Raw genomic sequence first — 24,380 nt, forward strand, 5'->3', positions numbered from 1 at the left:
TACATTTGTCATTCAAAGTGTCCCGTTCGACCCTGACCTGGCTGTTGCGTCCGTCGTGTTCACTTCCTGTTAACTGACAGTGTGATGAAACCCGGGCGATGTAACTTCCTCTTTGACCTCACTTCCACTAAATAGCCCTGACTTTGTATTAGTGTTCTCAAAGATTGATCAATGTTTATTGTTTTGGAGCCATACTGTCCGTATTAAAATCTGTCTTCAAAGTGTGGTTTGTGTTGGGTTTGAAGTTGAGAAGTTGAATGAACTGCTATACAGCCTGTTATGCAGAAGGTGTACAGAGTACAGAACAGCACCTGCATTCTTAAAACCTATCAGAGCAGTAGTGTTGATCTCTCCCTCCTCCTACTGGAGTGATGATGTTGTTTCTGGCTGGGAGATATTCGTCATGGTTACTTGAGAATAGTCATCCGAGGAATCATGGGGGAAACAAATGTCACTGATGGATGTGGTGTCTGTGAGTGTGTGTGTGTGTGTCTGTGAGTGTGTGTCTGTGTCTGTCTGTCTGTGTGTGTGTGTGTGTGTGTCTGTGTCTCCATATCTCTCTCCATCTCTCCCTCCATCTCTCTCCCTTCTTCTCTCTCCCTCCATCTCTCTCCCTCCATCTCTCTCCCTCCATCTCTCTCCCTCCATCTCACTCCCTCCATCTCTCTCCCTCCATCTCTCTCCCTCCCTCCATCTCTCTCCCTCCATCTCACTCCCTCCATCTCTCTCCCTCCATCTCTCTCCCTCCTTCTCTCTCTCTCCCTCCATCTCTCTCCCTCTCTTCTCTCTCCCTCCATCTCTCTCCCTCCTTCTCTCTCCCTCCATCTCTCTCCCTCCTTCTCTCTCCCTCCATCTCTCTCCCTCCTTCTCTCTCCCTCCATCTCACTCCCTCCATCTCTCTCCCTCCATATCCCTCCTTCTCTTTCCCTCCATCTCTCTCCCTCTCTTCTCTGGTTCCAGTAGTAATGTTCCCTGTCATTGGTCCAGTTATTTATGAGTGCTCCTTCCTCCTCTTTTTCCATTGGTTCAAGATGCACATCAGGACTTCTCTGTACTGTAACTTAGATGAATGAATCACTTGCAGCGGTGTTTCTAAAAGTTCACCGAAGAAAACAGCTCATGGAGAGAGGTCACAGAGAAGTCACATAGAACACTGATCTTTGGCCATGATAGAAAATATCTATAAAATTATTGATTTGTTTGGTGTGTGTGTGTGTGTGTGTGTGTGTGTGTGTGTGTGTGTGTGTGTGTGTGTGTGTGTGTGTGTGTGTGTGTGTGTGTGTGTCAGAGAGGCAGTGGATTTGGCTGCTAGATGAGGGGCTGTAATCACAGTGTTCTCCCACATCTGTGGCCAAGGGCTTGTTCCCATAACATCATAACTCAGATCAGCTTATAGGTCCACAACATCAGGTCTCATAACATTGGTTGCAATTAGTGTAACCAATGACAATAGTGAGGGGTGTTACGACACACATACATGGGTTATAAATAGATGCACAGTGTGTGACTGCCTGAATGAACTCAGCTCAGACTCCCTCTTAAAGGGACAGGAGACCCTTTCTATTCTGTTTGTGCCCTCCTCACCTCAGACTCCCTCTTAAAGGGACAGGAGACCCTTTCTATTGTGTTTGTGCCCTCCTCACCTCAGACTCCCTCTTAAAGGGACAGGAGACCCTTTCTATTGTGTTTGAGCCCTCCTCACCTCAGACTCCTTAAAGGGACAGGAGACCCTTTCTATTGTGTTTATGCCCTCCTCATCTCAGACTCCTTAAAGGGACAGGAGACCCTTTCTATTGTGTTTATGCCCTCCTCACCTCAGACTCCCTCTTAAAGGGACAGGAGACCCTTTCTATTGTGTTTGTGCCCTCCTCACCTCAGACTCCCTCTTAAAGGGACAGGAGACCCTTTCTATTCTGTTTGTGCCCTCCTCACCTCAGACTCCCTCTTAAAGGGACAGGAGACCCTTTCTATTCTGTTTGTGCCCTCCTCACCTCAGACTCCCTCTTAAAGGGACAGGAGACCCTTTCTATTGTGTTTATGCCCTCCTCACCTCAGACTCCCTCTTAAAGTGACAGGAGACCCTTTCTATTCTGTTTGTGCCCTCCTCACCTCAGACTCCTTAAAGGGACAGGAGACCCTTTCTATTGTGTTTGTGCCCTCCTCACCTCAGACTCCTTAAAGGGACAGGAGACCCTTTCTATTGTGTTTGTGCCCTCCTCACCTCAGACTCCCTCTTAAAGGGTCAGGAGACCCTTTCTATTGTGTTTATGCCCTCCTCACCTCAGACTCCCTCTTAAAGGGACAGGAGACCCTTTCTATTCTGTTTGTGTCCTCCTCACCTCAGACTCCTTAAAGGGACAGGAGACCCTTTCTATTGTGTTTGTGCCCTCCTCACCTCAGACTCCTTAAAGGGACAGGAGACCCTTTCTATTGTGTTTGTGCCCTCCTCACCTCAGACTCCCTCTTAAAGGGACAGGAGACCCTTTCTATTGTGTTTGTGCCCTCCTCACCTCAGACTCCCTCTTAAAGGGACAGGAGACCCTTTCTATTCTGTTTGTGCCCTCCTCACCTCAGACTCCTTAAAGGGACAGGAGACCCTTTCTATTGTGTTTGAGCCCTCCTCACCTCAGACTCCTTAAAGGGACAGGAGACCCTTTCTATTGTGTTTGTGCCCTCCTCACCTCAGACTCCTTAAAGGGACAGGAGACCCTTTCTATTGTGTTTATGCCCTCCTCACCTCAGACTCCCTCTTAAAGGGACAGGAGACCCTTTCTATTGTGTTTGTGCCCTCCTCACCTCAGACTCCTTAAAGGGACAGGAGACCCTTTCTATTGTGTTTGTGCCCTCCTCACCTCAGACTCCCTCTTAAAGGGACAGGAGACCCTTTCTATTGTGTTTATGCCCTCCTCACCTCAGACTCCTTAAAGGGACAGGAGACCCTTTCTATTGTGTTTGTGCCCTCCTCACCTCAGACTCCTTAAAGGGACAGGAGACCCTTTCTATTGTGTTTGTGCCCTCCTCACCTCAGACTCCCTCTTAAAGGGACAGGAGACCCTTTCTATTGTGTTTATGCCCTCCTCACCTCAGACTCCTTAAAGGGACAGGAGACCCTTTCTATTGTGTTTGTGCCCTCCTCACCTCAGACTCCTTAAAGGGACAGGAGACCCTTTCTATTGTGTTTGTGCCCTCCTCACCTCAGACTTCCTCTTAAAGGGACAGGAGACCCTTTCTATTGTGTTTATGCCCTCCTCACCTCAGACTCCCTCTTAAAGGGACAGGAGACCCTTTCTATTGTGTTCATGCCCTCCTCACTTCAGACTTCTTAAAGGTACAGGAGACCCTTTCTATTCTGTTTGTGCCCACCTCACCTCAGACTCCCTCTTAAAGGGACAGGAGACCCTTTCTATTCTGTTTGTGCCCTCCTCACCTCAGACTCCTTAAAGGGACAGGAGACCCTTTCTATTGTGTTTGTGCCCTCCTCACCTCAGACTCCCTCTTAAAGGGACAGGAGACCCTTTCTATTGTGTTTATGCCCTCCTCACCTCAGACTCCCTCTTAAAGGGACAGAAGACCCTTTCTATTCTGTTTGTGCCCTCCTCACCTCAGACTCCTTAAAGGGACAGGAGACCCTTTCTATTGTGTTTGTGCCCTCCTCACCTCAGACTCCTTAAAGGGACAGGAGACCCTTTCTATTGTGTTTGTGCCCTCCTCACCTCAGACTCCTTAAAGGGACAGGAGACCCTTTCTATTGTGTTTGTGCCCTCCTCACCTCAGACTCCCTCTTAAAGGGACAGGAGACCCTTTCTATTGTGTTTATGCCCTCCTCACCTCAGACTCCCTCTTAAAGGGACAGGAGACCCTTTCTATTGTGTTTGTGCCCTCCTCACCTCAGACTCCCTCTTAAAGGGACAGGAGACCCTTTCTATTGTGTTTTTGCCCTCCTCACCTCAGACTCCCTCTTAAAGGGTCAGGAGACCCTTTCTATTGTGTTTGTGCCCTCCTCACCTCAGACTCCCTCTTGGCAACATGAATAGAGATTAGACCTTGTAAAGTCAGTTTTGCTTTAGAGAAAGTCGAGATAAGTTTTAAAATAAACAATGTCTCGTACTCTTTTTCAGTCTCAGAGCTTACTATACCATTAATGCACTAAGGAAACAATAGTAGCAATTAACGACTCTACTGTTGTCTGGCGTGTAGATTTAGACGTGAAGGTAATGCACATATTTTCACATCTACCAGTGAGTAATGTTTCTCAGCACCGAATGACATTGAGATTCAGTGGCATAATGTGTTATTCTCATAATGTGTTATTCTCATAATGTGTTATTCTCATAATGTGCTATAAATGTCACAAGACAGTGTATTTGGATGACAGTAAGGGAATGAAATGTCTTTTGAGATGTAGTTTCTATTGTGGGAAGAAAGAGGTCATTGTGTGTTGTGCATAAACGTGCTTTACGTAACGCGTTACGTTACGGGTGTTCCTATTTGCTGCGAGCACAGTGTGTGTACTGTACACAAGCTGGCACAGGGAAGCCACACCGGTGGAACTAAGGAGTTGTCTTTCTGAGGGCAGGCGGTTCCGACAGGAGCCCTGTCTTGGTGACGCACATGAATCCTTGACAACAGAGAGACGGCAAGCTCTCTGTGTAAATTCTCTCCCTCTATGGGATTACACATGTTTTCTGTTTTTCTCTTGTTTTTCCTGTGGTGGGGATACACTGTAGTGAGCTGTGATGAGTGTGTGTGTGTGTGTGTGTGTGTGTGTGTGTGTGTGTGTGTGTGTGTGTGTGTGTGTGTGTGTGTGTGTGTGTGTGTGTGTGTGTGTGTGTGTGTGTGTGTGTGTGTGTGTGTGTGTGTGTGTGTGTGTTACATAAGGGCGGTACTGTAGGGCCTCTGCGGCAGTGTACTGTGGTTTTCTGACTAGAGGGGTGTATGTGTGTGTTTGACGTTCCTTGCCGAGTCACAGCTTTCGGTCACCTGACAACCGGTTGCTGTGGTGTTGCCTGTTGTATTCTCCCTGACTGTAGTTGTGTTAACTCCTGATCTTGGATCAGGGTGTAACTGTCTGCACTGTACACTAGATAACCTAACGTCACATCTATAGCTCCCGCTGTCTGTGGTACCTCCACATCACATCTGTAATAACGTCACCAGAATGTTTTCTGAGTGTCGACATTCTAAACAAGTTTCAATTCTGTTGCATTCTGCATCATTGCACGGTGGGTTATACAGAGAGCGTACAGGTCGCAATGGTGAGTAGTGTTATACAGAGAGCGTACAGGTCGCAATGGTGAGTAGTGTTATACAGAGAGCGTACAGGTCACAATGGTGAGTAGTGTTATACAGAGAGCGTACAGGTCGCAATGGTGAGTAGTGTTATACAGAGAGCGTACAGGTCGCAATGGTGAGTAGTGTTATACAGAGAGCGTACAGGTCACAATGGTGAGTAGTGTTATACAGAGAGCTTACAGGTCGCAATGGTGAGTAGTGTTATACAGAGAGCGTACAGGTCGCAATGGTGAGTAGTGTTATACAGAGAGCGTACAGGTCGCAATGGTGAGTAGTGTTATACAGAGAGCGTACAGGTCGCAATGTTGAGTAGTGTTATACAGAGAGCGTACAGGTCGCAATGGTGAGTCGTTTTATACAGAGAGCGTACAGGTCGCAATGGTGAGTAGTGTTATACAGAGAGCGTACAGGTCGCAATGGTGAGTAGTGTTATACAGAGAGCGTACAGGTCACAATGGTGAGTAGTGTTATACAGAGAGCGTACAGGTTGCAATGGTGAGTAGTGTTATACAGAGAGCGTACAGGTCGCAATGGTGAGTAGTGTTATACAGAGAGCGTACAGGTCACAATGGTGAGTAGTGTTATACAGAGAGCGTACAGGTCGCAATGGTGAGTAGTGTTATACAGAGAGCGTACAGGTCACAATGGTGAGTAGTGTTATACAGAGAGAGTACAGGTCACAATGGTGAGTAGTGTTATACAGAGAGCGTACAGGTCGCAATGGTGAGTAGTGTTATACAGAGAGCGTACAGGTCGCAATGGTGAGTAGTGTTATACAGAGAGCGTACAGGTCACAATGGTGAGTAGTGTTATACAGAGAGCGTACAGGTCACAATGGTGAGTAGTGTTATACAGAGAGCGTACAGGTCGCAATGGTGAGTAGTGTTATACAGAGAGCGTACAGGTCGCAATGGTGAGTAGTGTTATACAGAGAGCGTACAGGTCACAATGGTGAGTAGTGTTATACAGAGAGCGTACAGGTCACAATGGTGAGTAGTGTTATACAGAGAGCGTACAGGTCGCAATGGTGAGTAGTGTTATACAGAGAGCGTACAGGTCGCAATGGTGAGTAGTTTTATACAGAGAGCGTACAGGTCGCAATGGTGAGTAGTGTTATACAGAGAGCGTACAGGTCGCAATGGTGAGTAGTGTTATACAGAGAGCTTACAGGTCGCAATGGTGAGTAGTGTTATACAGAGAGCGTACAGGTCGCAATGGTGAGTAGTGTTATACAGAGAGCGTACAGGTCGCAATGGTGAGTAGTGTTATACAGAGAGCGTACAGGTCGCAATGGTGAGTAGTGTTATACAGAGAGCGTACAGGTCGCAATGGTGAGTAGTTTTATACAGAGAGCGTACAGGTCGCAATGGTGAGTAGTGTTATACAGAGAGCGTACAGGTCGCAAAGGTGAGTAGTGTTATACAGAGAGCGTACAGGTCACAATGGTGAGTAGTGTTATACAGAGAGCGTACAGGTCGCAATGGTGAGTAGTGTTATACAGAGAGCGTACAGGTCACAATGGTGAGTAGTGTTATACAGAGAGCGTACAGGTCACAATGGTGAGTAGTGTTATACAGAGAGCGTACAGGTCGCAATGGTGAGTAGTGTTATACAGAGAGCGTACAGGTCGCAATGGTGAGTAGTTTTATACAGAGAGCGTACAGGTCACAATGGTGAGTAGTGTTATACAGAGAGCGTACAGGTCACAATGGTGAGTAGTGTTATACAGAGAGCGTACAGGTCACAATGGTGAGTAGTGTTATACAGAGAGCGTACAGGTCGCAATGGTGAGTAGTGTTATACAGAGAGCGTACAGGTCTCAATGGTGAGTAGTGTTATACAGAGAGCGTGCAGGTCGCAATGGTGAGTAGTGTTATACAGAGAGCGTACAGGTCACAATGGTGAGTAGTGTTATACAGAGAGCGTACAGGTCACAATGGTGAGTAGTGTTATACAGAGAGCGTACAGGTCGCAATGGTGAGTAGTGTTATACAGAGAGCGTACAGGTCGCAATGGTGAGTAGTGTTATACAGAGAGCGTACAGGTCACAATGGTGAGTAGTGTTATACAGAGAGCGTACAGGTCACAATGGTGAGTAGTGTTATACAGAGAGCGTACAGGTCGCAATGGTGAGTAGTGTTATACAGAGAGCGTACAGGTCGCAATGGTGAGTAGTTTTATACAGAGAGCGTACAGGTCGCAATGGTGAGTAGTGTTATACAGAGAGCGTACAGGTCGCAATGGTGAGTAGTGTTATACAGAGAGCGTACAGGTCGCAATGGTGAGTAGTGTTATACAGAGAGCGTACAGGTCGCAATGGTGAGTAGTGTTATACAGAGAGCGTACAGGTCGCAATGGTGAGTAGTGTTATACAGAGAGCGTACAGGTCACAATGGTGAGTAGTGTTATACATGTACATGTTATGTTATGGCATGTGGAAGGTGTTATACATGTACATGTTATGTTATGGCATGTGGAAGGTGTTATACATGTACATGTTATGTTATGGCATGTGGAAGGTGTTATACATGTACATGTTATGTTATGGCATGTGGAAGGTGTTATACATGTACATGTTATGTTATGGCATGTGGAAGGTGTTATACAGCTGTCAGTTTTCATACTTATTTCTCCTGTCGGTTGAGCCATTCAATCATAGCTCTGCATGTGTGTTCATCATGTGTTCCTCATGTGTGTTCGTCATGTGTGTTCGTCATGTGTGTTCGTCATGTGTGTTCATCATGTGTTCGTCATGTGTGTTCGTCATGTGTGTTCGTCATGTGTGTTCATGGCATCAGTTATATCATCAGAATATTCTCTGCTGGTTGTGAGCAGAGTCTCAAATGAACAAGAACACAGAGCTAACATGGTGTTGTTTCTGGCTTTTCTCCCAGTTGGGGGCTGTGTGTGTGTGTGTGTGTGTGTGTGTGTGTGTGTGTGTGTGTGTGTGTGTGTGTGTGTGTGTGTGTGTGTGTGTGTGTGTGTGTGTGTGTGTGTGTGTGTGTGTGTGTGTGTGTGTGTGTGTGTGTGCGCTCGCGTGTGTGTGTGTGTGTGCTCTGATGTCCCAACAGTGCTTTGAGGATTCTCCCTGGAGTACTGAGGGGCTGTGAAGATTTAGGAAGCTCTCTCTCTCTCTCTCTCTCTCTCTCTCTCTCTCTCTCTCTCTCTCTCTCTCTCTCTCTCTCTCTCTCTCTCTCTCTCTCTCTCTCTCTCTCTCTCTCTCTCTCTCTCTCTCTCTCTCTCTCTCTCTCTCTCTCTCTCTCTCTCTCTCTCTCTCTCTCTCTCTCTCTCTCAATTCAATTTCAATTTAAGGGTCTTTATTGGCATGGGAAACGTTTACATTTCCAAAGCAAGTGAAATATACAATACATATTTAAGAGTAAACATGTCAAATGTCATATTACGTCTATACACATGGTTTTAATAATGTGCAAATAGTTAAAGTACAAAAGGTCAAATAAATAAACATAAATATAGGTTGTATTTACAATGTGTTTGTCCTTCACTGGTTGCCCTTTTCTTGAGGCAACAGGTCACAAATCTTGCTGCTGTGGTTTTTTCACCCTGTAGATATGGGAGTTTGTCAAACTTGGATTTGTTTTCGAGTCTTTGTGGGTCTGTGTAATCTGAGGGAAATATGTGTCTCTAATATGGTCATACATTTTGCAGCAGTTTAGGAAGTGGAGCTAAGTTTCCACCTCATTTTGTGGGCAGTGTGCACATAGCCTGTCTTCTCTTGAGAGCCAGGTCTGCCTGCGGCGGAGTCTGTACATAGTCAAAGCTTTCCTTAAGTTTGGGTCAGTCATAGTGGTCAGGTATTCTGCCACTGTGTACTCTCTGTTTAGGGCCAAATAGCATTCTAGTTTGCTCTGTTTTTTTTGTAAATTCTTTCCAACGTGTCAAGTAATTATGATTTGGTTGTAGAACTTAACGGCTCTTTTCTGGATTTTGATAATTAGCGTGTATCGGCCTAATTCTGCTCTGCATGCATTCTTTTTTTTTTGCAGAATTCTGCATGCAGAGTCTCAATTTGGTGTTTGTCACATTTTGTGAATTCTTGGTTGGTGAGCGGACCCCAGACCTCACAGTCATAAAGGGCAATGGGTTCTATAACTGATTGAAGTATTTTTTGCCAGATCCTAATTGGGATGTCGAATTTTATGTTCCTTTTGATGGCATAGGAGGTCCTTCTTGCCTTGACTCTCAGATTGTTCACAGCTTTGTGGAAGTTACCTGTTTTGCTGACATTTTTTACCGATGTTGATAACATATTTTGTGTGCTCTAGGGCAATGGTGTCTAGATGGAATTTGTATTTGTGGTCCATTTTTGGAACATCATTATTTTTTATCTTACTGAGATTTACTGTCATGTCTGACAGAATCTGTGCAGAAGATCTAGGTGCTGCTGTAGGCCCTCCTTGGTTGGGGACAGACGCACCAGATCATCAGCAAACAGTAAACATTTGACTTCAGATTATAGTAGGGTGAGGACGGGTGCTGCAGATTGTTCTAGTACCCTTGCCAATTCGTTGATATATAAGTTGAAGAGGGTGGTGCTCAAGCTGCATCCCTGTCTCACCCCACGGGCCTGTGGAAATAAATGTGTGTGTTTTTTGCCAATTTTTACTGCACACTTGTTTGTGTACATGGATTTCATGACATTTCATAATGTCATTTGGTTTTCCCTCAACACCGCTTTCCATCAATTTGTATAGCAGACCATCATGCCAAATTGAGTCAAAATGCTTTTCTGAAATCTACAAATCATTAAAAGACTTTGCCTTTGTTTTGATTTGTTTGTTTGTCAATTAGGGTGTGCAGGGTGAATACGTGGTCTGTCGTACAGTAATTTGGTAAAAAGACAATTTGACATTTGCTCAGTACATTGTTTTTAACAGTGCTGTTAATGATAATGCAGAGGATTTTCCGAAGGTTGCTGTTGACATATGCCAAGGTTGTTATTGGAGTCAAATGTGTCTCCATTTTTGTGGATTGGGGTGATCAGTACTTGTTTCCAAATATTGGGGAATATACCAGAGCTGAGGATGATGTTAAAGAGTTTAAGTATAGACAATTGTAATTTGTGGTCTGTATATTTTATCATTTAATTTAGGATACCATCAACACCACAGGCCTTTTTGGGTTGGGGGTTTTGAATTTTGTCCTGTAGTTCATTCAATGTAATTGGAGAATCCAGTGGGTTCTGGTAGTCTTTAATAGTTGATTCTAAGATTTGTATTTGATCATGTATATGTTTTTGTTGTTTGTTGTTTGTTCTTTGTTATAGGGCCAAAAAGATTGGAGAAGTGGTTTACCCATACATCTCAATTTTGGATAGATAACTCTTCGTGTTGTTGTTTGTTTAGTGTGTGCCAAATTTTCCCAGAAGTGGTTTGATTCTATGGAATGTTCAATTACATTGAGCTTTGGTATTGGTATTTTTTTAGGATCCCCATTAGCTGTTGCAAAAGCAGCAGCTACTCTTCCTGGGTTCCACGCAAAACATGAAACATAATACAGAATGACATAATACAGAACATCATTAGACAAGAACAGCTAATGAGCTGATTTCTGACATGCTGTTCCTTCTTTTTCCGTAGTGTATTTCTATATTGTTTTAGTGATTCACTATAATCACTGGGTCTCTGTGTTTTTGGTTGGATATGTTTCTCAATTTCTTTCTTAGGATTTTGCATTCTTCATCAAACCATTTGTCATTGTTGTTCATTTTCTTAGGTTGTCTGCTTAGATTTGATAGGGAAGCTGAGAGGTCAAATATACTTTTAGGTTTTCTACTGCCAAGTTTACACCTTCATGATTACAGTGACACATTTTGTCCAGGAAGTTGTCTAAAAGGGATTCAATTTGTTGTTGCCTAATTGTTTTTTGGTAGGTTTCTACATTACTTTCCTTCCATCTATAGCATTTCTTAATATTACTCAGTTCCTTTGGCTTTGATGCCTCATGATTGAGTATTGCTCTGTTCAAGTAGACGGTGATTTTGCTGTGATCTGATAGGGGTGTGTTGTGTCTTTAGTATCATTAATGTGAGGACATGCTATTTTATCAAGTCGATTACCTAAAGTTTAATTGATTACGTGATTGAATAAAATCATGCAACAACTAATTCATTAATAACCTGGGGCACCACGGAGAAGTTTATTTAAGGAGTTCCGTCTTCTGAATTAACTCTTAGAGATCTAAAGATCTCTTACATTTCAATCATTAATTATTCTTTACCTTCTATCAGTCTCATCTGAACATTGTAAGATCTATCTGCACGAACCCTAGTCTACATGATGAATCAGCAATACACGAATTGGCTTAATTATTTCTTTACTAACTACCTAAATAAATCACACAGAAGTACATACAACAGGCTAGATTATACATCGATTACTAATCATGCCATGAAAAGTCCCTAGTGGACTAACCCGATATGACAGCTGGTTACACAAAGGGTGGAGGAAGAAAGAGCGGAAGGATGAGAGACAAAGGAATGGGTCTCTATCGGACCTTGAGAAGCTATGCTCACGTAAATACATCTTATACACTCTAATAACCGCACATTCGGGAAAATGAAAATGCAATATATTGTGAGCGGACCAAGTAGGTTGCTGTAAAGCGGAAAGGTGAAATAAACGAGTCAGGAGCAGATTTTCTTACATTGAACAAAGTTCTCTATTGAGGTATTTCTTTCTTCTTAAACCATCCCACACAATCAAGGATGATCTCACAAGGAAAACACAAATCTTCTTCTTCATAAGAACAAAGAACACAAAGTGAGTATCTTTAAACTATAACATAAATCACGGGTGTGTCACCGCCTTCACGATCCTTCCGTGGAGAGCTCCCTTCGGGTGGTTGTCCGGATCCGTGGTGACCATTCCCAAGAGGTGGAGTGTCCCCTTCTTCTCCCTTCCGAAAGGTACATCCTCTCCTCTGCAGAAGCAAACACTCTTTTCTTTCTCCCCAGTTTGCCGGTTCCCTCCTCTCTCTTGTAGGGGAAAGAGAAAAGCTTCATTAGTACCGTCAGCTTTGCTTAATTGCCTCTGACCACCTTGACTCACATGCCGGGCTGGGCTACGGTCCATGGGAGCAGCCTGCCCTCTGGTGGTCCTTCCACAATATACATTTACGATTGAGCTGGGTTTCGATAGATGGGTCGATGATGTAAGACTGGTTTGCCCAGTAAAGATCGTCATTGTCATTTGTAGAGTCTTTCTAGTCGTAGTGTTGATTAGAGCGGATACGTTGGAGTACCCTGTAGTTCTTAGAGGAGTGTCTGTTTGGGGTTTACTGCCAGGGCCCAGATATGGCAGTACTGTTCTAGCAGGTCCAGGCTCTACTGTAGGTGTCACGACTTCCTCCGAGGTCAGTCCCTCTCCTTGTTCAGGCGACGTTCGGCGGTCGACGTCACCGGTCTTCTAGCCATCGCCGATCCACCTTTCATTTTCCACTTGTTTTGTCGCATCTTCCCACACACCTGGTTTCAATTCCACCATTACATGTTGTGTATTTAACCCTCTGTTCCCCCCATGTCCTTGTCCGGAATTGTTTATTGTAATGCTTGTGCACGTTATGCTGGTGTGTGACGGGTTTTGTTAACCCATTGATTTCTTGTTCTGTTTACGGTGGTTTTGTTTATTAAACTGTGCCGTTATAAATCAGTTTTTGCTCTCCTGCGCCTGACTTCTCTGCCGCCAGTACGCACCCCTTACAGTAGGCCATGTGCTGTGGGTGACAGCAGGCACAGGTCATCTGGGAAGAGGGGCTGAGTATTTTTCTAGAATAATGGCCAATTCGTTGATGCAAATATTGAAGAGTGCAGGGCTCAAATTGCAACCCTGGCGAAGGCCCCGGCCCTGGTTAAAGAATTATGTTATTTTCTTGCCAATTTTGATGCTGCACGTATTGCCAGTATACATTTATTTAATTATGTCAAATGTTTTACCCCCTGCACCACTTTCAATAACTTTGTAGAACAGTCCTGTATGCCAAATATAATCCAATGCTTTTTGGAAGTCGATAAAGCAAGCGTACATTTTGGTATTATTTTGGTGGACATGTTTATCTCTCAGTGTGTGTTGGGTGTAAATGTGATCGGTCGTGCGATGTTTTGGTATAAATCCAATTAGGCTTTCTCTCTCTTTATCTCTCTGTCTCTCTCTCTGTCTGTCTTTCTCTCTGTCTCTCGCTCTCTGTATCTCTCTTTCCCTCTCTCTCTCTCTGTCTGTCTGTCTCTCTCTCTCATTCTCCCTCTCTCTTAGCTGTGACCTTGGGTTGGCTGAGCTGCCGGGCATGCATACTGAGTGTGCACACACTTAGGCAAAGCTGCAGGGGGAAGTGAGTGATAGCCATTGCTGCCAAAAGAGAGGATAGTACATCTCACCACTCTTTGCATTATGTATGCTGTTACGTATGCTATACATATGCTATTCAAACATGCTAAGCCACTCCATATGGTTAGACAGTCTTGCTAAAAGGAAAAGAATGAGACGATCATTCAATCTGTCAATGAGACAATCAATCCCACTGCTAAAGCACAAACTGTTCTGTCTTTATCCATACAAACATCAACACAGGAGTTAGGAAGAGAATGAAAGCAGATCATTATCAATCATGTTTTCGACAACCAAAGCCTGCCCTAGGTTAACACAACAGGTCTGTTAGTGTTCTGTATCTAGAATCTATAGCTCCGTCTCCTAGGTGATGCAGCCATCTCAGATGTGTTCCTCACCTTCAGTTGCCCAGTGGAGCCTGACAGGAGAGATATTATGGGCTGTTGTCTGCCTCGGCGACCACAATATCAGCCTCTGAGTGTGTTAAGCTGCTGTTGCTATGAGCACCCATACATGCAGAAAGAAACACACAGGGAGGGAGGGAGGGAGGGATAGAGGGAGGGATAGAGGGATAGAGGGATAGAGGGAGGGAGGGAAGGAGGGATAGAGGGAGGAAGGGATAGAGTGAGGGATGGAGGGAGGAATACATGGATGTAGGGAGGGAGGGATAGACGGAGGGATAGAGAGATGTAGGGAAGGAGGGAGGGATGTAGGGATAGAGGGAGGGAGGGATGTAGGGAGGGAGGAGGGAGGGATAGAGGTAGGGATGTAGGGAGTGAGGGATGTAGGGAGGGACGGAGAGAGGGAGGGACGGATAGAGGGATGTAGGGGGGATGGCGAGAGGGAGGGAGGGAAAGAGGGAGGGAGGGAGAGGGAGAGAGGGAAGGATGTAGGGAGGGAGGAAGGGGGATGTAGGGAGGGATAGAGGGAGAGGGAAAGCGGGAGGGAGGGAGGGAGGGATGTAGGGAGGGAGGAAGGGATGTAGGGAGTGTTACCTCCCCTATATGGCCTCACCAAGTTGGCCAGGGAGGGAACTTTGTCTTTCTGTAACACCTAATCATGTGTGTTTGTGTGTATGCATGTCCACGAGTGAGGGTGTGTGTGTACGACTGTGAAATAGAGTTTCCTGGAACACACGCCCTACTCACCCCACTCACTCCTGTTTCCCCTCTCTTCACCCCTCAACACCCTCTGCCCTCCCTGCCTTGCTTCATTCCCTGTGTGGGTTAGGGTTAGGGTTAGTTTGCAGCTGCGTCTCTCTCTCTCTCTGCCAGGCTGGAGTGTGAGAAGAGAAGTTAAGAGAGTTGGAAGAATGCTAACTGGAAAATCATTCAGTAGTTAAAAACGCTCAGCGGTGTGGAGCTGCTCACCCTGCCTCGCTGCCAAACTACAGAGAAGAGAAGAGAATGCTGGTTGGCTGACTGGTTAGCTGGCTGGATGGCTCAAACAGCAAGCAATGCAGGTGTAGAAGCACGGTGGCTAGGAAAAACTCCCTAGAAAGGCCAAAACCTAGGAAGAAACCTAGAGAGGAACCAGGCTATGAGGGGTGGCCAGTCCTCTTCTGGCTGTGCCGGGTGGAGATTATAACAGAACTATGCCAAGATGTTCAAAAATGTTCATAAGTGACAAGCATGGTCAAATAATAATCATGAATAATTTTCAGTTGGCTTTTCATAGCCGATCATTAAGAGTTGAAAAACAACAGGTCTGGGACAGGTGGCGGTTCCATAACCGCAGGCAGAACAGTTGAAACTGGAATAGCAGCAAGGCCAGGCGGACTGGGGACAGCAAGGAGTCATCATGCCCGGTAGTCCTGACGTATGGTCCTAGGGCTCGGGTCCTCCGAGAGAAAGAAAGAGAGAAGGAGAAAATTAGAGAGAGCCAAGATTTTCAAAATGTTCATAAATGACAAGCATGGTCAAATAATAATCAGGAATAAATGTCAGTTGGCTTTTCATAGCCGATCATTAAGAGTTGAAAACAGCAGGTCTGGGACAGGTAGGGGTTCCGTAACCGCAGGCAGAACAGTTGAAACTGGAATAGCAGCAAGGCCTGGGGACAGCAAGGAGTCATCATGCCCGGTAGTCCTGACGTATGGTCCTAGGGCTCAGGTTCTCAGAGAGAGAGAAAGAAAGAGAGAACGAGAGAATTAGAGAGAGCATACTTAAATTCACACAGGACACTGGATAAGACAGGAGAAGTACTCCAGGTATAACCAACTGACCCTAGCCCCCCGACACATAAACTACTGCAGCATAAATACTGGAGGCTGAGACAGGAGCGGTCAGGAGACACTGTGGCCCCATCCGAAGATACCCCCGGACAGGGCCAAACAGGAAGGATATAACCCCACCCACTTTGCCAAAGCACAGCCCCCGCACCACTAGAGGGATATCTTCAACCACCAACTTACAATCCTGAGACAAGGCCGAGTATAGCCCACAAAGATCTCCACCACAGCACAAACCAAGGGGGGGCGCCAACCCAGACAGGAAGATCACGTCAGTAATTCAACCCACTCAAGTGACGCACCCCTCCTAGGGACGGCATGAAAGAGCACCAGTAAGCCAGTGACTCAGCCCCTGTAATAGGGTTAGAGGCAGAGAATCCCAGTGGAGAGAGGGGAACCGGCCAGGCAGAGACAGCAAGGGCGGTTCGTTGCTCCAGAGCCTTTCCGTTCACCTTCACACTCCTGGGCCAGACTACACTCAATCATATGACCTACTGAAGAGATAAGTCTTCAGTAAAGACTTAAAGGTTGAGACCGAGTCTGCGTCTCTCACATGGGTAGGCAGACTGTTCCATAAAAATGGAGATCTATAGGAGAAAGCCCTGCCTCCCGCTGTTTGCTTAGAAATTCTAGGGACAATTAGGAGGCCTGCGTACACAGTCCATTATCACTGTCTAGGTTACACAGTCCATTATCACTGTCTATGTTACACAGTCCATTATCACTGTCTATGTTACACAGTCCATTATCACTGTCTAGGTTACACAGTCCATTATCACTGTCTAGGTTACACAGTCCATTACCCCTGTCTAGGTTACACAGTCCATTATCGCTGTCTAGGTTACACAGTCCATTATCACTGTCTAGGTTACACAGTCCATTACCCCTGTCTAGGTTACACAGTCCATTACCACTGTCTAGGTTACACAGTCCATTACCCCTGTCTAGGTTACACAGTCCATTATCACTGTCTAGGTTACACAGTCCATTATCACTGTCTAGGTTACACAGTCCATTGCCATTGTCTATGTTACACAGTCCATTGCCATTGTCTATGTTACACAGTCCATTATCACTGTCTAGGTTACACAGTCCATTATCACTGTCTAGGTTACACAGTCCATTATCACTGTCTAGGTTACACAGTCCATTATCACTGTCTATGTTACACAGTCCATTGCCCCTGTCTATGTTACACAGTTCATTATCACTGTCTAGGTTACACAGTCCATTACCACTGTATAGGTCACACAGTCCATTACCACTGTCTAGGTTACACAGTCCATTATCACTGTCTAGGTTACACAGTCCATTACCACTGTCTAGGTTACACAGTCCATTATCACTGTCTAGGTTACATAGTCCATTATCACTGTCTAGGTTACACAGTCCATTATATCACAGTGTGTGTTTGTTTCATATATATGGATGCTTGGCAACTGTGATAATGTATGTGGATGGATAACAAGTAAAGAGCTTTATCTCTATGGGAGACAAAACACACCTTCCCTCTCTGCATGTGGTCTACACACACACACACACACACACACTCTCACACACACACACACACACACACACACACACACACACACACACACACACACACACACACACACACACACACACACACACACACACACACACACACACACACACACACACACACACACGTATCATCTCCAGTATTCTAATCAGAGGCCAATTAACTACTGTAGTGTTACACCTCTGCAGTGGAGGGGCTGAGTGGCTGATTGAATTGCAAAGCAGAGTGGATCAGACAGCCTGCAGCACTGAATAGAAGGAGGAGGGGAGGTCCAGTCAATCAAAACACATTGTATTTGTCACATGCTTCGTAAACAACAGGCGTAGACTAACGGGGAAATGCGTACTTACGGGCTGTTCTCAACAATGCAGAGAGAAAGAAAATAGAGAAATAATAGAAAAGACTATGCCAGAGTCGATATGCAGGGGTACGAGGTAATTGAGGTAGATATGCAGGGGTAAGAGGTAATTGAGGTAGATATGCAGGGGTACGAGGTAATTGATGTAGATGTGCAGGGGTACGAGGTAATTGAGGTAGATATGCAGGGGTACGAGGTAATTGAGGTAGATATGCAGGGGTACGAGGTAATTGAGGTAGATGTGCAGGGGTACGAGGTAATTGAGGTAGATATGCAGGGGTACGAGGTAATTGAGGTAGATATGCAGGGGTACGAGGTAATTGATGTAGATGTGCAGGGGTACGAGGTAATTGACGCAGATGTGCAGGGGTACGAGGTAATTGATGTAGATGTGCAGGGGTACGAGGTAATTGACGCAGATGTGCAGGGGTACGAGGTAATTGATGTAGATGTGCAGGGGTACGAGGTAATTGAGGTAGATGTGCAGGGGTACGAGGTAATTGAGGTAGATGTGCAGGGGTACGAGGTAATTGGGGTAGATGTGCAGGGGTACGAGGTAATTGGGGTAGATGTGCAGGGGTATGAGGTAATTGAGGTAGATGTGCAGGGATACGAGGTAATTGAGGTAGATATGCAGGGGTACGAGGTAATTGAGGTAGATGTGCAGGGGTACGAGGTAATTGAGGTAGATATGCAGGGGTACGAGGTAATTGACGTAGATGTGCAGGGATACGAGGTAATTGACGTAGATGTGCAGGGGTACGAGGTAATTGAGGTAGATGTGCAGGGATACGAGGTAATTGACGTAGATATGCAGGGATACGAGGTAATTGACGTAGATATGCAGGGGTACGAGGTAATTGAGGTAGATATGCAGGGATACGAGGTAATTGACGTAGATGTGCAGGGATACGAGGTAATTGACGTAGATATGCAGGGGTACGAGGTAATTGAGGTAGATATGCAGGGGTACGAGGTAATTGAGGTAGATATGCAGGGATACGAGGTAATTGACGTAGATGTGCAGGGGTACGAGGTAATTGACGTAGATGTGCAGGGATACGAGGTAATTGAGGTAGATGTGCAGGGGTACGAGGTAATTGATGTAGATATGCAGGGATACGAGGTAATTGAGGTAGATATGCAGGGGTACGAGGTAATTGAGGTAGATGTGCAGGGATACGAGGTAATTGAGGTAGATATGCAGGGATACGAGGTAATTGAGGTAGATGTGCAGGGGTACGAGGTAATTGAGGTAGATGTGCAGGGGTACGAGGTAATTGAGGTAGATGTGCAGGGATACGAGGTAATTGATGTAGATATGCAGGGGTACGAGGTAATTGAGGTAGATGTGCAGGGATACGAGGTAATTGACATAGATATTTACATATAACTATGAATAAAGTGACAGATAATAAACATTAGCAGCAGGGTATATGATGAGTCAATTAAAGTTAGTGCAAGAGGTATTTGGTTAACTATTTAACTATTTATCTGTCTTATGGCTTTGGGGTAGAAGCTGTTCAGGGTCCTGTTGGTTCCAGACTTGGTGCATCAGTACTGCTTGCCGTGCAGTAGCAGAGAGAACAGTCTATGACTTGGGTGGCTGAAATCTTTGACAATTTTAGGGCCTACCTCTGACACTGCCTGGCATAGAGACTGCAGTACCTGATGCTCCAAGCGCTAACCAACAGGGGGTGCTATCCTGTACAGTATCTGTATGAGATCTGCATTCCATACTCTAACCCCTCCCTCCCTCCCACATTCCTTCCCTCCTTCCTTCCTTCCCTACCTCGCTCCCTCCCTCCCTCTCTCTCTACAGCTCCCCTCCCTCCCTCTTTCTCTATCTCTCTCTACAGCCTCCATCCCTCTCTCTCTCCCTACCTCCCGCCTTCCTTCCCTACCTCCTTCCCTCCCTCCCTCTCTCTCTTTCTCTCCCTCCCTCACTCCCACAGGTTATGAGCTTCCAACTATGATAATAGAGAAAGAATTGATGTCTGGCTTCACAGATGGAGAGAAAGAATCAATATGTTTCTATGGGAGTGGAAAGCATTGGGCTTATGTTACACCAGGGACAGAGTCCAAACCCACCCACCCACCCACGCAGGCCACACACACACACACACACACACACACACACACACACACACACACACACACACACACACACACACACACACACACACACACACACACACACACACACACACACACACACACACACACACACACACACACACACACTGTGCCTCTCCTAAGCACTGCCCACTCAGACTGATGGGGAGAGAGTGGGCTTGAAGGATTTGTGAAAAGAGAGAAAGATAGGGAGAGAGAGAGAGAGCTCTCACACAGTGGCTGAGGATTACCAGACACCAACTGGCAAACGAACCAATCATGTGTATTACACAAGTGTGTGAGTGAGAGAGAAGAGGAGAGAGAAAGAGAGTGAAAGGAGACGAGAGAAAAGGAGAGACAGATGGTCACAGAGGGGAGGCGTACCAAGCTGGCTGTGAAGACAACATTGTGGTTTCTTCATGTCAGAAACAGAAGGATTATCTGTGATCTGTAAATGTCAGCAGAAATCATTAAAAATTCAGTCTGCGTAATCATTCAATGCTCAGTCAGTGTAATCATTCAATACTCAGTCTGCGTAATCATTCAATGCTCAGTCAGTGTAATCATTCAATACTCAGTCTGCGTAATCATTCAATACTCAGTCAGTGTAATCATTCAATACTCAGTCTGCGTAATCATTCAATACTCAGTCTGCGTAATCATTCAATACTCAGTCTGCGTAATCATTCAATACTCAGTCAGTGTAATCATTCACTACTCAGTCAGTGTAATCATTCACTACTCAGTCAGTGTAATCATTCACTACTCAGTCAGTGTAATCATTCAATACTCAGTCAGTGTAATCATTCACTACTCAGTCAGTGTAATCATTCACTACTCAGTCAGTGTAATCATTCACTACTCAGTCAGTGTAATCATTCACTACTCAGCCAGTGTAATCATTCACTACTCAGTCAGTGTAATAATTTACTACTCAGTCAGTGTAATCGTTCACTACTCAGTCAGTGTAATCGTTCAATACTCAGTCAGTGTAATATTTCACTACTCAGTCAGTGTAATCGTTCAATACTCAGCCAGTGTAATCATTCACTACTCAGTCAGTGTAATCATTCACTACTCAGTCAGTGTGATCATTCACTACTCAGTCAAGGTCTATCGCTGTGCAGATGTTGAGTCTTCATTCATACAGAATCACTTCCACTACCTGAGGCTAAATCATTTGAGACATTATGGATTCATCGCTCTATCATTTACAAACACACTGTCATGTTATGCTATTATTGATCTACCTACCTGTCTTGGTACCAAAAAGACTGACTGTCTGACTGGCTAACTGACTGACTCTGTCTCTCTCTCTCTTTCTCTCTCTTTCTTTCTCTCTCTCTCTCTCTTTTTCTCTCTCTAAATTAAATCTCTCTCTCCCTCCCTCTCGCTCCCTCTCTCTCTTTCTCTCCCTCCCTCCCTCCCCACCTCACCCTCTCTCTGTCTGTTCCTGAGTCATTGTGAGGGCAGCAGGATGTCTAGGGAGGATGTACTACAATGCTGTAGCCCCAGTATACAGACAGAGCTCAGACAACAACACATCAGGCAGGAGACTAGCTGTCTGTCTGTCCCTCACATCAACACATCAGGCAGGAGACTAGCTGTCTGTCTGTCCCTCACATCAACACATCAGGCAGGAGACTAGCTGTCTGTCTGTCTGTCTGTCTGTCTGTCTGTCTGTCTGTCTGTCTGTCTGTCTGTCTGTCTGTCTGTCTGTCTGTCTGTCTGTCTGTCTGTGTCTGTCTGTCTGTCCCTCACATCAACACAACAGGCAGGAGACTAGCTGTCTGTCTGTCCCTCACATCAACACAACAGGCAGGAGACTAGCTGTCTGTCTGTCCCTCACGGCAATACAACGTCCCTAATTAGTCCCACATTGTGTGTTCTGTTCTCTACGTTACAGTATGTGTGCATGAGTGTGTGTGTGTGTGTGCATGTGTGTGCATGTGTGTGTGTGTGTGTGTGTGTGTGTGTGTGTGTGTGTGTGTGTGTGTGTGTGTGTGGGTTGTGAGTTTGTGAATATTTTGTAGCATTTCTATGTTTCTGTAAAAACAGTGAGTGTAGCATGTGAAATGTTAGTTTATATTTGGACTGAGTTTGATGAAACCATGTTAATGAAACCATGTTGATGAAACCATGTTGATGAAACCATGTTAACCTCACACTCTTATCACAGCTTGTGACCTTAGTCGGACCTGTCTGACCTGTCTGACCTGTCTACCTATCTGACCTGTCTCACCTGTCTACCTGTCTGATCTATCTGACCTGTCTACCTGTCTGACCTTTCCACCTATCTGACCTGTCTACCTGTCTGACCTGTCTAACCTGTCTACCTATCTGACCTATCTGACCTGTCTGACCTGTCTGACCTATCTGACCTATCTGACCTGTCTACCTGTCTGACCTGTCTGACCTATCTGACCTGTCTGACCTATCTGACCTGTCTGGCTTGTCTGACCTGTCTACCTGTCTGACCTGTCTACCTGTCTGACCTGTCTGACCTGTCTAACCTGTCTGACCTGTCTACATGTCTGACCTATCTGACCTGTCTGACCTGTCTGACCTGTCTACCTGTCTGACCTATCTGACCTGTCTACCTGTCTGACCTGTCTACCTATCTGACCTGTCTGACCTGTCTACCTGTCTGACCTGCCTGACTTGTCTGACCTGTCTGACCTGTCTACGTGTCTGACCTATCTGACCTGTCTACTTGTCTGACCTGTCTACCTATCTGACCTGTCTGACCTGTCTACCTGTCTGACCTGTCTACTTGTCTGACCTGTCTGACCTGTCTACCTATCTGACCTGTCTGACCTATCTGACCTGTCTGACCTGTCTACCTATCTGACCTGTCTACCTGTCTGACCTGTCTGACCTATCTGACCTGTCTGACCTATCTGACCTGTCTACCTGTCTGACCTATCTGACCTGTCTGGCTTGTCTGACCTGTCTACCTGTCTGACCTGTCTACCTGTCTGACCTGTCTGACCTGTCTGACCTGTCTACGTGTCTGACCTATCTGACCTGTCTGACCTGTCTACTTGTCTGACCTGTCTACCTATCTGACCTGTCTGACCTGTCTACCTGTCTGACCTATCTGACCTGTCTGACTTGTCTGACCTGTCTGACCTGTCTACCTGTCTGACCTATCTGACCTGTCTACCTGTCTGACCTGTCTACCTGTCTGACCTGTCTGACCTGTCTACGCGTCTGACCTATCTGACCTGTCTACTTGTCTGACCTGTCTGACCTGTCTACCTATCTGACCTGTCTGATCTGTCTACCTGTCTGACCTGTCTACTTGGCTGACCTGTCTGACCTGTCTACCTGTCTGACCTGTCTACCTATCTGACCTGTCTGACCTGTCTACCTATCTGACCTGTCTGACCAGTCTACCTATCTGACCTGTCTGACCTGTCTGACCTGTTTGACCAGTCTACCTATCTGACCTGTCTGACCTGTCAACCTGTCTGACCTGTCTACCTGTTAACATGTCTGACCTGTCCACCTGTCTGACCTGTCTACCTGTTAACCTGTCTGATCTGTCTGACCTGTCTCTCTCTCCCTAGCTAGTGTTTACCTGTCTCTCTCTCTCCTCAGCTAATGTTTACCTGTCTCTCTCTCTCCTCAGCTAATGTTTACCTGTCTCTCTCTCCCTAGCTAATGTTTACCTCTCTCTCTCTCTCCTCAGCTAAAGTTTACCTGTCTCTCTCTACTCAGGTAGTGCTGGGGCCCTGAGAGGAAGCAGTGCTATGTTGTGATTGGAGGACCCCTTCATGGGCTGCATCACGTGCTGACACACAGGAGGGACTGGAGGAGCTCTGTTGAATGAGGTAGGACCCCCTAAAACCCTCCTCACCCCCTCCCCTATCATACAATGAACATTCTACCTGCATCTGTGTAAAATTGACATCTGAGTCGTGGGAGTGTTGTTGCTCCGTATCTGTAAAATACACTACACAACACCCTGCACCCATGATAGAACACCCTGCACCCGTGATAGAACACCCTGCACCCGTGATAGAACACCCTGCACCCGTGATAGAACACCCTGCACCCGTGATAGAACACCCTGCACCCGTGATAGAACACCCTGCACCCGTAATAAAACACCTTGCACCCGTGATAAAACACCCTGCACCCGTGATAGAACACCCTGCACCCGTGATAGAACACCCTGCACCCGTGATAGAACACCCTGCACCCGTGATAGAACACCCTGCACCCGTGATAGAACACCCTGCACCCGTGATAGAACACCCTGCACCCGTGATAGAACACCCTGCACCCATGATAGAACACCCTGCACCCGTGATAGAACCCTGCACCCGTGATAGAACACCCTGCACCCGTGATAGAACACCCTGCACCCGTGATAGAACACCCTGCACCCGTGATAGAACACACTGCACCCATGATAGAACCCTGCACCCGTGATAGAACACCCTGCACCCGTGATAAAACACCCTGCACCCGTGATAGAACACCCTGCACCCG

At 45.9% G+C, this 24,380-nt stretch overlaps 1 long non-coding RNA gene across 1 annotated transcript in view; it reads left to right on the forward strand.

Annotated features, from left to right (window-relative positions):
• Positions 1-23,712, forward strand: part of LOC120040193 — a 129,175-nt gene extending 105,463 nt beyond the window's left edge. Inside the window, exon 3 of the long non-coding RNA XR_005475587.1 lies at positions 23,604-23,712. This is a non-coding gene — a long non-coding RNA (uncharacterized LOC120040193). The remainder of the gene's footprint in view (positions 1-23,603) is intronic.
• The last annotated feature ends 668 nt before the right edge of the window (positions 23,713-24,380 follow it).

Source organism: Salvelinus namaycush, unplaced genomic scaffold (assembly GCF_016432855.1).
Source record: "Salvelinus namaycush isolate Seneca unplaced genomic scaffold, SaNama_1.0 Scaffold334, whole genome shotgun sequence".
Lineage (NCBI taxonomy): Eukaryota > Metazoa > Chordata > Actinopteri > Salmoniformes > Salmonidae > Salvelinus > Salvelinus namaycush.